A 17862-nucleotide genomic window follows, 5' to 3' on the forward strand; every position below is an offset into this window, starting at 1 on the left:
TCTCCATTGGGACGTCGTCGTCCTCCGGCTGCCTGCCGGCCAGCCAGTCGGCAGCAATGGCTGCCATCTCCTTGTGGTCCGTCGTCCGCCCGTCCCGAAGAGCGCTGGAGCGCGAGGAAGCCATGGTGGGAAGTAGTGGTGTGGACAGGAGAAAGGGAAAGGATGCGGATGACTGCGGCTATGGCCGGCGTAGCAGTTTATATAGCAATGGTGGGCGGGCGGAGGGACGGACATGTGGCACCGGAGTAGCCACCTCGGCAACCGCGTATCATTAATGTGGGCGGCAGATGGACAGACGGACGGCACTTGTGTCGTTTGAAGGCGGAGCAATCGCCTGCACCGGGAAGCGGGACGGGCGGCGCTGACTGTTTCGGGCGGAAAGCGCGCGCGAGCGAGGAGATGACTTTACTTGGAGAGGATGAGAATGGGGACCCACCAGGTCCATAGCCTACGTACGCCAATGCCTCCTTATTATATATATATATATATATATATATATGTATAAAACTATACTCCCTCCGTCTAGGTGAATAAGTCGTATTAGAAGGTGCATCACGACCTAGGTGCAAGCAGATTGGTGGAGAAGAAGAATATTTCTCTCTTCTAAACATAACATTTAATCACAGCAGTTAAGAGGATGCCTTATTAGCTACCCATGCAGGCCATCGTAATTCATAGCATGCAAAGCGCTTTTATTTCTTGCCTAATAACCGCATGGACGTGCTGCATGCATTGGTCCTTGCCCGAGCAAAAAAAGGGAGGAAAGGGGTTCCCACGGGAGACAACGAGGCAGAGGTGGAAGCGCTCGCTGGAGTTATTTATTTTGCTTCCCCCTGGTTTCCTGACATCACGATCCCACACCATTGTCAACCTATGTAGTACTAGCCAATAAACGAGAGAATTGCACAAGAAGCGGCCGACAGCTGGGACCAAGCAGCTCGAGCAGTATTTGTGTTTTTGAGGTGTGAGCATTACAGAGTTTTTCGATGTTTAGCCCAGATATTAATTTTTCTCCTCTAAACAACAACGAAAACATCACTGCAGGTATTAACTGGGCGGGCTGTGGCCCGTCTAGCCCAGGCCAGATATCCAGGCCAGATATTAATTTTTTTCAAGCTAAAAATGGCTAGCCCAACTATACTTTTTTTAGGAATACCCAGGCAAGGTCAAGTTGTTATTCTCCGCCCCGCTGGGCTGCAAATCTTTCCTAGGAGGGATGCATTAGGCTTAACAAGAAAATGAGCTTTAAGAAATAATAAATGGGATGTAATTATAAAAACTGGGCAGTAACTATAAAAAAATGCACCAAACACGTGATTACTTTATAAAATATTGTTTTTGGATATTGAAAATTTTAATTTCATTAACTGTTGCGGGTGCAATGTTTCGTTGGATTTTTACGTAATATAAATTTATATTGAAATTGTATTTAATCTAACTAGAAATTTCGAGATAAAAATATTTCGGATCCCATCAAAATGTGGGAAATTTTATTGAATTCTGTTTTGAACGGTTGGTTGAAATGGGCTGTACTTTTAACAAACCGGAAATGGGTTGTAGTAAATTCCATTAGAATTCAAAAATGGGCTACACATTCTTACAAATCTCAAATGGGCTATAAGTTCTCTGCCACACACTTCTGGCCTTACTAAGTTGACGCGTCCCATAAAAAACAGAGTTGACGCGTATGCAAGGCTTTGTCAACTTATAGTCAACACACGGTTCGGCTGCAGTGTGAGGCTGCCATCAAATCTGTGGAGAATTTGTTGGATTTTATATTGATATACATTTATTTTTAAAATCAGTTTGAATGTGAGTCGAAATTTCGGGATTAAAAACAGTTCGGACTGCACCGAAATATGCAAAATTTTGTATGATTTTTTAACCGTTGCCACAATATGGGCTGTAATGCTAACAAAAAGAATATGGGCTCCAAAAAAACCTTAAGAATTAGCAAATGGGCTGTAAATTATTAGAAATAATGGCAGATGGGTTGTATGCTATTTTCCACAGATTTGAGGCTTTCCTAAAAAAAGGTTGATGCACAAGCACTGAGTGTTGGATGTCCATCCAACAGCCGTCGTGCTTCTTCAATCTCTGCTCTTCCTGCTCCAGCCGCTCAAACAAGGGCCGGCGGGACTGCCTGCTCCCTCCTCCTCGCGGCCGGCTGTGCTGCCGCGTAGGCCTCACCGCCCGACCGTACTCCCATCGCTGGCCTAGCCATCCCTCTACTCACCCACACCTGCTGTTATTCTCCGGCGACGGTAGACGAACCAGTAAACCCTCATACAATCGTACTCCCCTCCGCATGGGAAACAACTGCCGAGTCTTCCCTGCTTCCGTGTCGTCCCCTTCCTAGGCCTCGCCGTCGTCCACCGCCCTGGTGCTCTCAGCGCGGCGTGGTCAACGTGGTCAAGGAACGACTTCCATCGGACGTGGACTGTACGTGGAGAGACTGACAGCTAGGTCCACGGACGCAGCAAGGAAGTGCCTCCTTATTACATGGAAAATAATGATTCCTCCACCTGACAGCTGGGACCCACCGGACGGGCCACTGTATTTCGCAAAAAAATGTTTCCCCCTGACTGCTGGGACCCACCAGCTACATCTTCGCATGCAAGGAAATGCGTCCGGGCAAAAAAATGATTCGCCCCCTGACTACTGGGACCCACCAGCTACATCTTCGCAGGCAAGGAAGTGACTGACAGTCGGGACCCACCTGGTCGAAGCGTACGTAGCGTTGTCATTCTGGTCGTGAACGTGTACGTACATACTGGTCGATGTAGAGGCGCGCACATGTCGTAGTAGAGGCACGCACATAGCATGTACACGTACGTACAGTGGCCAGGGTGCAGAAAGAAAATACGGCCATGTATGTGTACATACGGGCAGGGTCTCGAACACCTACTCGTGCATACGTACGGCCAGGGCTCGTGTACATTGCTGGGTCGGAACGGAGAAACAGCGTCGTCGCTGTGTTCATGGGGAGGCAACGGAATGCGTCGTGTTCATCGTGAGGGCTTGAACAGGCGATGGAAACGAGGCCTGGCATACCGCACAACGGAGGAAATGGACCTCCTACGTTCGGAACGGGGTCCTGTTGATCGGGAGGAGTCTGGCGTACCGCAAAATAGAGGAAACGGACCTCCTACGGTCGAAACGGGGGTCCTGTTGATCGGGAGGGGTGTGGCGTACCGCAAAACGGACGAAATAGACTTGTGTTGGAGCGCTACGGTCGAAACGGGGGTCCTGTTCATCGAGAGGGGTGTGGCGTACCGCAAAACGGGACTCCACGGGATACTGTTCATCTCCACCGTCGACCCCCTCCAGCCTCCACGAGCTACTGTTCATCCACGGTCGACCTCCTCCAGCCTCCACCTGCGACTGTTCATCCACGGGCTCCTGTTCATCCAGCCCCCACCGTGCGCTACTCCACCGGCTACTGTTCAACCAGCCCTCTCCACGGGCTCCTGTTCAACCACCCCTCCACGGGCTACTGTTCATCCTGCCCTCCACCGTCTACTGTTCATCCTGCCCTCCATGGGGTGGTCCTGTTCATCCAGCCCTCCACAGGGTCCTGTTCATCCAGCCCCAACCGGCTCGATCAATCGGGGTCCTGTTCATCCAGAGGCAACACCACAGGGTCCTGTTCATCCACCCTCACCCTGCCCATGAGGGTGGGGGCGCGCCCCCTGCCTCGTGGGCCTCCTGGTGGCCCTCCGATGCCCATCTTCTGCTATATGGAGTCTTTCGATGAGGAAATAATCATAAGTAAGCTTTCGGGACGAGACTCCGCCGCCATGAGGCGGAACCTTGGCAGAACCAATCTAGGGCTCCGGCGGAGCTGTTCTGCCGGGGAAACTTCCCTCTGTGAGGGGGAAATCATCGCCATCGTCATCACCAACGATCCTCTCATCGGGAGGGGGTCAATCTCCATCAACATCTTCACCAGCACCATCTCCTCTCAAACCCTAGTTCATCTCTTGTATCCAATTCTTGTCTCCAAGTCTGGGATTGGTACATGTGGGTTGCTAGTAGTGTTGATTACTCCTTCTAGTTGATGCTAGTTGGTTTATTTGGTGGAAGATCATATGTTCAGATCCTATATGCATATTAATACTCCTCTGATTATGAACATGAATATGCTTTGTGAGTAGTTACGTTTGTTCCTGAGGACATGGGAGAAGTCTTGCTATTAGTAGTCATGTGAATTTGGTATTCGTTCGATATTTTGATGAGATGTATGTTGTCTCTCCTCTAGTGGTGTTATGTGAACGTCGACTACATGACACTTCACCATTATTTGGGCCTAGAGGAAGGCATTGGGAAGTAATAAGTAGATGATGGGTTGCTAGAGTGACAGAAGCTTAAACCCTAGTTTATGTGTTGCTTCGTAAGGGGCTGATTTGGATCCATATGTTTCATGCTATGGTTAGGTTTACCTTGATACTTTTGTTGTAGTTGCGGATGCTTGCAATAGAGGTTAATCATAAGTGGAATGATTGTCCAAGTAAGGGCAGTACCCAAGCACCGGTCCACCCACATATCAAATCTCTACTCCTAATGTCTCAGTTGGTAGGTCGCGTTCCGGGTTTTATTTTCGTCCCACCTCACCCGGTCTTTTTTGGTACTTCTTTGGTACTTCCTCCCACCTCCCTCTCACCCAAGATGGTTTATTTTCATACTCCCTCCCACCTCCCAGGTAGTTCCATCCACGCAAAAAAATCGAACGAACCATCGTTCATTCGTTCGCTTCCACCCATCGATCGAAGGAAGTCCCACCTCTCCTCCCCTCGTCCCACCTATTCACCCACCGATTTTTCTCTCCCTTGTAACATACAAAACCAAAAAAACCCGGTAAACACCTGTACGTCTCTCTCCCCTTCCCCAAACCCTAGCCACCGCATGTATCGAGGGAGTAGAGGAGGTAGAGGATGCCCACCATCTCCTCGTCCCGTGCCTGCCGTCTCCTCGTCCCATGCCCGGCGGCGGCCTCCCTCCACTCCCATACCGCGACGCACCCCTGACTGCAAACCGACACGTGTGTGACATGGGGAAGAGGAGGATGCACGCCGCCATTTGTATGCCGCCGGCCTCGCTGCACTCCAACGGCCTCCTCCCCATGCTCCGATCGGTGGCCTCCCTCCACCCCTTGTTGTCACGGTCCCCTGGCCTTCATCCACCCGCGGAGGACTCGTTAACCTCGGAACCTCTACCGCCAATCTCAAAGCCGATCTCGCCGCCTTACCCTCCCTCCATGACGAGAACCCACAACCGAGCGACCACCAGCTCTCGCCCCGAGATCGCCAACAACTCCCACTGTCTATTCCACCTCCAGCACTCGCATCGAAGCTCCACACATCCTGCAGCGCTGATGTGCCGTTCATCCTCCAGCCATCGATGCAGTGGAGTGGATCAACGTGGATGCCATAGTTGGACGGGTACAGTTTGGATCCGGGACTGCGGTTCCTCCATTGCCTTGTGCTAGCAGGTATAGTTTGCCCATTTTTATTCCCGTACTATTTAAGCTGTTGGAAGAAGGATGTTTGGTACAGTAAGTTTCAATTCTAGGATTACAAATCTAAAAAATTCAATTCATAAGGATTCCTGTCAAACTCACAAGAACATGCATATAGATAGGAAGCAGCAAATTAGCCCGTACGTGGTCTAACTTGTACATGATGATTTATTGCAGATTCATGTCAAACGCATATCTGGTCTAACGTGTGTAACACATTTGCAGTCTATACAGATAAGAAGTAGCAAATTAGCTAATGTCAGGTATGAGACTGAATATTTATGTTTATTCAAAGTTTATTTACTCTTTCAGAACTGAGACATTGAGACCACAATTGCCGATACCCATGGTCCTACCATGTTGGACTCGAAATTTGCATTCTCCTGTAGTTCGACAAGGACGTCGGCATATCCACCACCTATCTCAGTGTCCAGGTCACAGCCGAACACTATGAACTTGTACAACTTTATTTAGACTTTTATCTCTTGAGAACTGTGAATTTGTACACGACCTTACCCGTATGTATTATTGTTGTGGGTTCACGGAAGTACAGTTATACAGTTGATGATTGGTTCCCTTCTTTGTTGTCCTGCCTTACCATTGTACTGTTCCTGGCATTCATATTTTTAATTAATTATTATGCAGCCCAAGACATATATGACCTACTTCTGTCATGAAACAGCCTCATCTTGGACATTCAACATAGGTAAACTAATACAATTTAATTTGGTTGAGATGATGTAATTAGCCAGAGGAAGGGCGGGAGCTTGCACAGAGTTTCTATTACGGCGTTGGTCACAATCTGGAAGTTCTTCATTTGGAGAAGCTAGGATGCAGACCCCTATATTTTTTAATGGTTCCTGTTTATTCCTTGTGGTATTATCAATATTTTCTACATGAACTAAAGTTTTATATGATAACCTTGAGCCAAAAATTACTTTATAAGGTGTATACGAAGGAAAGGTCTGCACCTACACTTTATCAGAAGTCGGGTCTTAGACAAGTAATGTTTTTTTCCTGAATCAAGATTTCCTACTTGAACTGAAGTTCTATGTGATAACCTTTAAGACCCAAAAATTACTTTATAAAGTTTATATGAAAGAAAGGTTTGTACATGTTATCATAAGTTATGTCTTAGACAAGGTAATGTTCTTTTTTTCCTGATGAACTAGACAAGGTAATGTTTGAACTTGGAAGTGACCAAATCATTTGCTTTGGTAATGCAAGAGTGTAAACTAACTATTGCATATACATCTTAGCCCCGGATTTTCAATTTGTGCTTGCGTAATGTAGAAATTGTTTTCCATGGGGCATGGACTGAAGGTGAGAAAATATCATTCCTCTGGTGTTGTAGTAAATATATCTCTTCTTTAGAAAAGAAATTCCTTTGGATTTGGGAGCAGTATATGGTGAGTTTCTTTGATCGTCAGAGCCGATGCTTCCTTTGAGATAAATTTTAAGAGGTACTTCTTAAGTTCCATGTAGGGATTAGCTTCCGGAGAAGGCAATGTGCCATATCCCAATTAATGTGGTATAAAACATACTCCTTGGTGATACCCGGTCTGATTATTTTGTAGTAGCTCTGATAGGAATTCTCATCTCGACAAAGTTTAGAAGCATAGTTCTTGCAATATGATTACATCAAATTATATGAGAAAGCTTCATGAAAGAATACATCTTCAGTCATTTGACATGGTTCTTGTTGGGATTTTAGTGGTCAGTTTTACTTTGAGATATATCCATTTGCTAAAATGCCACATGAAGTAAGACAAAAAGGTACTTTTTGGATAATTTGATTTAGACATAGTATAAGCTGGACAAATGTGCATTACATATTGTATTACAACTGATCCTCTTGTCAGGATCGTATATCAAGTGCTAATACATCTGCACTGTAGCTAATGTATTGATTTCATCAAGTGCTAACATGAGGCTCTTTGAACTCCTCAGTTGGATGTGCAGAACATGTGGACGCGCAGAACACATGGAAGATGGATATGCAGTTATATTTGCTAAATCACCATCCACTTTCAACCTACTTGCCAATCACTCAAGGAAGCTATAATGTTGAGAGTATGGTGCTTCCCCTTCCCCTGCTACATGGTTTTTCAAGCCAAGAATTTTACTGTAAAGTTTAATGCTTTGTGTGTTATGGCGCTGCTAGAAGGAGGGCATGAGAGGGCCGGCCGGGGACCTTTTGCCCATGGTCGGGCAAGAGGGAAGGGATTTCCTTCTTAGTTCTTGCTTGATTAGATTGATACATCTCCTCTCTTTATATAGAGAGGTTTACTTGACTCCCAAGCAAGGCTTACTTGACCCCTAAGAAAGCGACTCTTATCTCTAATTAATCCTAAGACTAACTGGCCCATTAGGCCCATTACATACTCTAGCACTACACCCCACCTGGACATGCAGGTTGTCCTCAAGCTGCAGCCTAACCAACTTATAACCATGACTCAACGCAACACACCTAACACCTAAAAACAAGCCTTTTACATCTCGGCTTGTTTTATTATTCTCAACCTGAAGTGGACTGGGACGCTTTATTTTGGACCCCTTAACAAAAAGTGGACACCATCCGCACGTCGGACGTGCACGTGTACAGCCACCTGGATCCCATGGACACCATCTGGACAAAAGGAGTGCATGTGTAGGACCACCTGGAAGTGGTCGCAAGAGTGACCAGCAGAGGCGCCCTCGCGACGGCCGGTGACGGAATGCAGTGGTGCTACATGGTGCGCTGCTGTCGGTGACACCATGCCTTCTTCCTGCCGGACGGCTGTTGGTCTGCACCGCACAGGGAAGAGTGGAGGGCTTGCGATGGAGAATAACGAGGGGTGCGCCCCCCCAACCGCCGATGTCGCAGACTTTGAGGTCGCTGCCCGCGGGGAAAACAGCATGCCCGCTGCCCGTGGGGGAAACCGCATGCCCAAGATCCCCGGCGTAGCGGATGAGATCGAGATTCTTTGCGTAGTGAAGGGCAACTTGGAGGACCGGCAGCTGCAGACCACGCATCTCCCGCACACGCCGACGCGCTAGGAGGCCGCGCGCAGTAGCCTGCAGCCTCACCGCCGCCGACACGTGGTGGGTAGCGATCCAAGACAGAAGCGGTGATGGCGACGGCGGGGACTGGACTTGGTGGAGCGGAACTCCCGCCGGCACGGTCGATGTGGGGCCGGAGCTGACCGGCGGTGGTTGCTGCAGCTGCAACGGCTGCAGCTGTGGCGCACCGGGCAGCGGCAGCGGATGCTGCGGCGGAGCGCTGGGTGCGGCGGAGGCCGCCAGGAGCGGTGGTGGCGATGGATGGCAGCTGCAGTGGCCCGGCGAGCGCGGCGAAGGCCTCCTGGTGCGGCGGCTGCCACGGCAGCCACAGTGGCGCGGGGGCGGCGATGGGCATTGGAGGCGCGGCGGGAGCCGGCACCGGCCACTACGGCCACTGCGGGATGGCGGCGGGCGGCAGCTGTAGCTGGGGCAGCAGCGACCCAGCGAATGCCGCAGAGGCCCCTGGATGCGGCGAGTACCACGGCAGGGGCGGCGGCCCGGCGATGGCGGTCAGCGTCAGGGGCGGCGGCGGCCCGTAGGGGCTGGCCAGGTACAGCCGGATCCCCTAGACGGCTGTGGCGAGTTCGTTGAGAACCCCGGTGATCTCCTCCGTGGTGTAGACGGTGGATGGTGGTGTGGTGGAGGGCGCCGGCATTTGGGCGGTGGCGGCGCCGGAGGATGCGACCAGCGGCGCGGACGGGGAGGGCAGCGGTGCGGTGTAGATGGCCAGCGGTGCGGTGGTGACAGTCGGCAGCGGAAGCGACGGGGTGGGCGGCGACGAAGACATGATCGGAACTGAGCTACCTGATACCAAATTGTTATGGCGCTGCTAGAAGGAGGGCGCGAGAGGGCCGGCAGGGGACCTTTTGCCTACGGCCGGGCAAGAGGGAAGGGATTTCCTTCTTAATTCTTGCTTGATTAGATTGATACATCTCCTCTCTTTATATACAGAGGTTTACTTGACTCCCAAGCAAGGCTTACTTTACCCCTAAGAAAGCGACTCTTATCTCTAATTAACCCTAAGACTAACTGGCCCATTAGGCCCATTACGTACTCTAACATTGTGTATATCATGTACCCTGATAGCTGGTCTCTGGTTCAAAGGAACGCGATAACATGAAAAAAGGTAGGGATTGAATTGTGCAATTCCCCTCCATCCTGCACATATTATATTTCAAATATGCTGGCATTTTGGTTCTATTTTACGTACTTGTTTGTCATATAGGCATATGCAAACATTCATCTCTAGAACGTTGGGTAAGTGTTAGCATTTGATACTGTCATAGATAGGCTTACAAAACAAAAATGAATGCCTGTTTTTAAGTTGTCTCTTGAAGAAAAAGCAAAAAAGGGGAAAATATGATATTATTTCTAAAGGTATTTTTTTGGAGGTATCCAACAACATCCATTTATATTATATTTTTGAAAACAAGTGAGTATATTAATCAGACTATCAGGAAGAGAGATGTTCCAAGCTAAATAGATTAGCAATAATTCGAGATGACGAACCAACTATCAGGTGTAAAAGCAATGGGCAACCTTCCTCTGCATGTAAATCTTAATATCTAGAGAATGATACCAATATGAATTTTGTTGGGTGGATATAAATTTTTGCAAACTATAAAAAACTTATTAGGTACAGTCAAGTTAATAGACTAGATCACCACACGGTGCTAAGTGAATCAACAAGCTAGCTGCTAATCAAATGTTCAGTTCATCAATTTGCATAGAAAAGCAAGTTTCAAACATATATGACTAGCATCATGAGGATTTGGCACGAGGCTTGTTTTTTTTGTAAGATGATGATGAGAAAGCGATCTCTAGGCTTGAGTGCCTCTGTTTGTGTAGCATACATATTACTGTTGGAGTACTTGTCCATTGTGGTCTATCTATGCAAATAAGTGTAAATTTGTATTTTTTCCTTCACATCTACCTAACTTATGATCTTTAGATTTTCCACTAATAAGTTATGAAAAATGTACAAAAGAGTACAGAGTTTGGGCTAGGCTAACAGATACAATGAGATGGAAGGAGGTTTACATGGTAATATAAAAAGAGAGGGAGGAAGAATTACAAAAAGAGGTCAACCATAAGATAAGAGAGTATATGTGATGTTCTTTAATTAACTCTAAAAGAAACCAAATAAAGATCCTTCTTAAACAAAACCATCCAATGGGCAATGCCACAATGGGATGTATCTTTTTTTAACACAGTTCAAACGCAGGCGATCATACATACACACAAACACTCACCCATATGAATGCACCGTGCACACCTTATCCCTATGAGCACCTCCAAGAAACTGAGCTAACACATTATCAAGTCGCCACAGACTCCTTCATAGTCCTCGGGAACGTCTCCTCTGAACGCACACCGCCGGAAGGCCTGAAATAAATCTAGAAAAATGCGAGCACCAATGTCAAGCCGAGGACTTTAACTCTGTTGTGCTTGGGATTTGGGGAGACCAGACTATTTTAGACAGTTGAATTTTGGGAAACCTGGTGGACGTTCATTTGATGTCTGAACACTCTCGGGCATATGAGGGAGAATTGAGTTTTGACATATATACATTCTAGCCCGTAGCAACACACGGGCGACTCACATTGTACCATGCAAATAAAGTTAAAGACAACAGTCCTCACATTATATGGGAATATCTTAAACCCATCAAGTAGATCTAAGTTTGTAACAGATAATTAGTTGGATTATTGCACTCTACATACAACTTTCTATTAGATTTCTTAGCATGCAATATTTTTGGATTTCTTATGAACTTACGTCGCAAACTGAATGGATTTCAATTACTTTTCAATTGTCACAGAATATCATTTTTATACATGCAAAATTTGACATGCATTACATTTATATATGCAACCGTAAAAATATATTCATGACACAGCCCATAGCAACGCACGGGCATTATACTAGTTATCATAGTACCGAACGCGAATCGTATGATCGTGATGAAACCTAGCTTGACAATATTCCCATGTGTCCTCGGGAGCGCTTTTCTCTATATAAGAATTTGTCCAGGCTTGTCCTTTGCTACAAAAAGGATTGGGCCACCTTGTTGCACTTTATTTACTTTTGTTACTTGTTGCTCGTTACAAATTATCTTATCACAAAACTATCTGTTACCTATAGTTTCAGTGCTTGCAGAGAATACCTTGCTGAAAACCGCTTATCATTTCCTTCTGCTCCTCGTTGGGTTCGACACTCTTACTTATCGAAAGGACTATGATAGATCCCCTATACTTGTGGGTCATCAAGACTCTTTTCTGGCACCGTTGCCGGGGAGTGAAACGCCTTTGGTAGGTGGAATTTGGTAAGGAAAAATTTATATAGTGTGCTGAAATTTACTGTCACTTGTTATTATGGAAAGTAATCCTCTGAGGGGCTTGTTCGGGGTATCTTCACCCCGACCAATAGAGCAAAGAGTTGCTCCTCAACCTATTGAACCCACTGAGAATGAAAATGTGTACTTTGAGATTCCTTCGGGTATGATAGAAAAACTGCTAGCTAATCCTTTTGCAGGAGACGGAACAATGCATCCTGATGAGCACCTAATATATGTGGATGAAGTTTGTGGATTATTTAAGCTTGCAGGTGTGCCCGATGATGTTATTAAGAAGAAGGTCTTTCCTTTATCTTTGAAGGGAGATGCATTGACATGGTATAGGCTATGTGATGATATGGGATCATGAAACTACAAACGATTGAAATTGGAATTTCATCAGAAGTTTTATCCTATGCATCTTGTTCATCGTGATCGCAATTATATATATATAATTTTTGGCCTCGCGAAGGAGAAAGCATCACTCAAGCTTGGGGGAGGCTTAAATCAATGTTATATTCATGCCCCAATCATGAGCTCTCGAGAGAAATGATTATTCAAAATTTATATGCTCGGCTTTCTGATAACAATCGCACCATGCTCGATACTTCTTATGCTGGCTCTTTTATGATGAAGACTATTGAATTCAAATGGGATTTATTGGAAAGAATTAAACGCAACTCTGAAGAATGGGACCTCGAAAAAGGTAAGAAGTCAGGTATGACACCTAAGTTTGATTGTGTTAAATCTTTTATGGATACCGATGTTTTTCGTAAATTTAGCACTAAATATGGACTTGACTCTGAAATAGTAGCTTCTTTCTGTGAATCTTTTGCTACTCATGTTGATCTCCCTAGGGAGAAGTGGTTTAAATATCATCCTCCCATAGAAGTAAAAGTAGCTGCACCTATTAAAGTTGAAGAAAAGACTATCACTTATAATGATCCTATTTTTCCTACTGCTTATGTTGAGAAACCACCTTTTTCTGTTAGGAAAAAAGATCATGCTAAAGCTTCAACTGTGGTTCGTAAAACCAATATTAGAACTTATACACCTCCTGAGCAAGTTAAAGTTGAACCTAATATTGCTATTGTTAAAGATCTCTTGTCTGATAATATTGATGGGCATGTTATTCATTTCTGTGATGAAACTGCTAGAATTGCTAATCCTTGTGCGAAAGATAAACATAGACCTGTGGTAGGCATGCCTGTTATTTCTATTAAAATAGGAGATCATTGTTATCATGGCCTGTGTGATATGGGTGCTAGTGCTAGTGTAATACCTATTGACTTATACAAAGAAATTATGCATGATATTGCACCTGCTGAGTTAGAAGATATTGATGTCACAATTAAACTTTCCAATAGAGATATTTCACCAATTGGGATTGTTAGAGATGTTGAAGTCTTGTGTGGGAAAACTAAATATCCTGCTGATTTTCTTGTTCTTGGTTCCCCACAAGATAGCTTTTGTCCCATTATATTTGGTAGGCCCTTCTTGAACACAATTAATGCTAAGATAGATTGCGAAAAGGATGTTGTTACTATTGGATTAGGTGATATGTCTCATGAATTTAATTTCTCTAAATTTCGTAGACAACACCGTGAAGAGGAATTGCCGAGTAAAGATGAAATTATTGGTCTTGCTTCTATTGCCATGCCTCCTAGTGATCCTTTAGAACAGTATTTGCTAGACCATGAAAATGATATGTTTATGAATGAAACAAGGGAAATATATGAAGTATTCTTTAAACAGGAACCCATCCTGAAACACAATTTGCCTGTTGAAATCCTAGGGGATCCTTCTCCACCCAAGGGTGATCCCGTGTTTGAGCTCAAACCGTTACCTGATACTCTTAAATATGCTTATCTTGATGAGAAAAGGATATATCCTGTTATTATTAGTGCTAACCTTTCAGCGCATGAAGAAGAGAGATTATTGAAAACTCTAAAGAAGCACCGTGCTGCTATTGGATATACTCTCGATGATCTTAAGGGCATTAGCCCCACACTATGTCAACACAAAATAAATTTGGAGAAAGATGCCAAACCAGTTCGTGATCACCAACGATGGCTGAATCCTAAGATGAAAGAAGTGGTAAGAAAGGAAATACTAAAGCTCCTTGAGGCAGGTATAATTTATCCCGTTGCTGATAGTTAGTGGGTAAGTCCTGTCCATTGTGTCCCTAAAAGGGAGGTATTACTGTCATTCCTAATGATAAAGATGAATTGATTCCGCAAAGAATTATTATAGGTTATAGGATGGTAATTGATTTCCGCAAATTAAATAAGGCTACTAAAAAAGATCATTACCCCTTACCTTTTATTGATCAAATGCTATAAAGATTATCCAAACATACACATTTTTGCTTTCTAGATGGTTATTATGGTTTCTCTCAAATACCTGTGTCAGCTGATGATCAATCTAAGACCACTTTTACTTGCCCGTTCGGTACTTTTGCTTATAGACATGTGCCTTTTGGTTTATGTAATGCACCTACTACCTTCCAAAGATGCATGATGGCTATATTCTCTGACTTTTGTGAAAAGATTTTTGAGGTTTTCATGGACGATTTCTCCGTCTATGGATCCTCTTTTGATGATTGCTTAAGCAACCTTGGTCGAGTTTTGCAGAGATGTGAAGAAACTAACCTTGTCTTGAATTGGGAGAAGTGCCACTTTATGGTTAATGAAGGTATTGTCTTGGGGCATAAAGTTTTTGAAAGAGGTATTGAAGTTGATAAAGCTAAGGTTGATGCTATTGAAAAGATGTCGTGTCCCAAGGACAAAGGTATAAGAAGTTACCTTGGTCACGCCGGTTTTATAGGAGGTTCATTAAGGACTTCTCAAAAATTTCTCGGCCTCTGACTAATTTATTACAAAAAGATATACCATTTGTTTTTTATGATGATTGCATAGAAGCATTTGAAATACTTAAGAAAGCATTGATCTCTGCACCTATTGTTCAGCCACCTGATTGGAATTTACCCTTTGAAATTATGTGTGATGCTAGTGATTATGTTGTAGGTGTTGTTCTAGGGCAAAGAGTTGATAAGAAATTAAATGTTATTCAATATGCTAGTAAAACTCTAGACAATGCTCAGAGAAATTATGCTACTACTGAAAAAGAATTTTTGGCAGTTGTATTCGCTTGTGATAAGTTCAGACCTTATATTGTTGATTCTAAAGTAACTATTCACACAGATCATGCTTTGATTAAATACCTTATAGAAAAGAAAGATGCTAAACCTAGACTTATTAGATGGGTTCTCTTGCTACAAGAATTTGATTTGCATATTATTGATAGAAAGGGAGCTGAGAACCCCGTTGCAGACGACTTGTCTAGGCTAGAGAATGTTCTTGATGACCCACCACATATTGATGATAGTTTTCCTGATGAACAACTAAATGTCAGAAATGCTTCTCACACTGCTCCATGGTATGCTGATTATGCTAATTACATTGTTGCTAAATTTATACCACCTAGTTTCACATACCAGCAAAAGAAAAAGGTTTTCTATGATTTGAGAAATGACTTTTGGGATGACCCACATCTTTATAAAGAGGGAGTAGATGGTGTTGTTAGACGTTGTGTACCTGAGCATGAACAGGAACAGATCCTACGCAAGTGTCACTCCGAAGCTTATGGAGGACACCACGCTGGAGATAGAACTACACATAAGGTATTGCAATCCGGTTTTTATTGGCCTACTCTCTTCAAGGATGCCCGTAAGTTTGTTGTATCTTGTGATGAATGTCAAAGAATTGGTAATATTAGTAGATGTCAAGAAATGCCTATGAATTATTCACTTGTTATTGAACCATTTGATGTTTGGGACTTTGATTATATGGGACCTTATCCTACCTCCAATGGATATACACATATTTTAGTTGTCGTTGATTACGTTACTAAGTGGGTAGAAGCTATTCCAACTAGTAGTGCTGATCATAACACCTCTATTAAGATGCTTAAAGAAGTTATTTTTCCAAGGTTTGGAGTCCCTAGATATTTAATGACTGATGGTGGTTCACATTTTATTCATGGTGCTTTCCGTAAAATGCTTGCTAAATATGATGTTAATCATAGAATTGCATCTCCTTATCACCCACAGTCTAGTGGTCAAGTAGAATTGAGCAATAGAGAACTCAAATTAATTTTGCAAAAGACTGTTAATAGATCTAGAAAGAATTGGTCCAAGAAACTTGATGATGCATTATGGGCCTGTAGAACTGCATATAAAAATCCTATGGGTATGTCTCCGTATAAAATGGTTTATGGAAAAGCATATCACTTACCTCTCAAACTAGAACATAAGGCTTATTGCGCTATTAAAGAACTTAATTATGATTTCAAACTTGTCGGTGAGAAGAGGTTATTTGACATTAGCTCACTTGATGAATGGAGAACCAAAGCCTATGAGAATGCCAAATTATTTAAAGAAAAAGTTAAAAGATGGCATGACAAAAGAATACAAAAGCGTGAGTTTAATGTAGGTGATTATGTATTTCTATACAACTCTCGTTTAAGATTTTTTGCAGGAAAACTTCTCTCTAAATGGGAAGGTCCTTACGTTATCGAGGAGGTCTATCGTTCAAGTGCCATAAAAATCAACAACTTCGAAGGCACAAATCCGAATGTGGTGAACGTTCAAAGAATTAAACATTATATCTCGGGTAATCCTATAAATTTTGAAACCAATGTTATTGAAACCGTAACCCCGGAGGAATACATAAGGGACACTTTCCGGAACGTTTCAGACTCCGAAAAGGAATAGGTATGTGGTACGGTAAGTAAACCGACTCCAAAACAGTTCTAATGGCAATTTTTCTCCGTTTTGGAATATTTAGAAAAATAGAAAAATAAGAAGCAGTCCGGGAAGGACACGAGGGCTCCACAAGGGTGGAGGGCGCGCCCTACCCCCCTGGGCGTGCCCCCTACCTCGTGGGCACCTTGTATGCTTTCCGGACTCCGTTTTCTTACACGTTACGTATTTTGGTCGGTAAAAAATTCATTATATAATCTCCCGAAGGTTTTGACTCCCGTATCACGCAATTATCCTCTGTTTGTGTTTCGAGCTGTTGCTGCTGCAGATTAGAGCAAGATGTCTTCGCAAAAGTCAGTCGGGGAGAGCTGGGTGTCTCATCCGGCATCGAGATCAATGACAAACAACAATGCTGACCACTTTGGGCCACCAACAGAGGAAGAGAAGGAGGCTGATTTGAAGAGGATAGATGCCATGGAGGAGGATCAAGAAGTCACTTCTCGCTTCCGAGCTGGATTCACAATGGGGGAACTGCAGAGCTCGGCTACCCCAGACTCGGTTATCCCTTCCAATGTTAGATTTCTTTCTTATGAAAATATGAAAAAGAGTGTCACTTGTTCTCCCGCAGCTATGCAACACCCTTGGGTGCAAGGAGCTTTGACTGTTACAGGAAAGCTTCGAAAGGAAATAATGGACCTCAAGCAGCAAGTCAATAAGCTCGAGGAGGAGAATCATATCCTGAGGGGCATCATTGCCAAGAATATCACATCACCATCCCTGAAAAAGGAGACATAATCACATGGGTATGGGCACTCCCCTTGGCAACTGCCAAGCTTGGGGGAGGTGCCCCAGTATCGTATCACCATCACTTTTATCTTTACCGCTTTTCTTAGTTCAATCCTTTTGATAATATTTTGATCTAGTAGAATAAAAGTTTTTAGTATGATCTAGTTGTGAGTTTTGCTTTATGATCCTTCTATGTAATTGAGTCTGTGAGCTATATATAATAAAGATTAGTGTTGAGTCAAGGGCTTGATTATTTTTCATGATCTTGAGTAAATAAAAGAAAAGAGAAAGAATAAAAAGAATAAAAGATATCATAGTGATCTTATGGAGAGTAATGACTTCACATATAAAGAGTATGATAAATAAAAGTTGTTGAGAGTTGACAAACATAGTTTTGGTCATCGTTGCAATTAATAGGAA

This window comes from Triticum aestivum, chromosome 5A, assembly GCF_018294505.1.
Source record: "Triticum aestivum cultivar Chinese Spring chromosome 5A, IWGSC CS RefSeq v2.1, whole genome shotgun sequence".
In the NCBI taxonomy this organism is placed as follows: Eukaryota; Viridiplantae; Streptophyta; class Magnoliopsida; order Poales; family Poaceae; genus Triticum; species Triticum aestivum.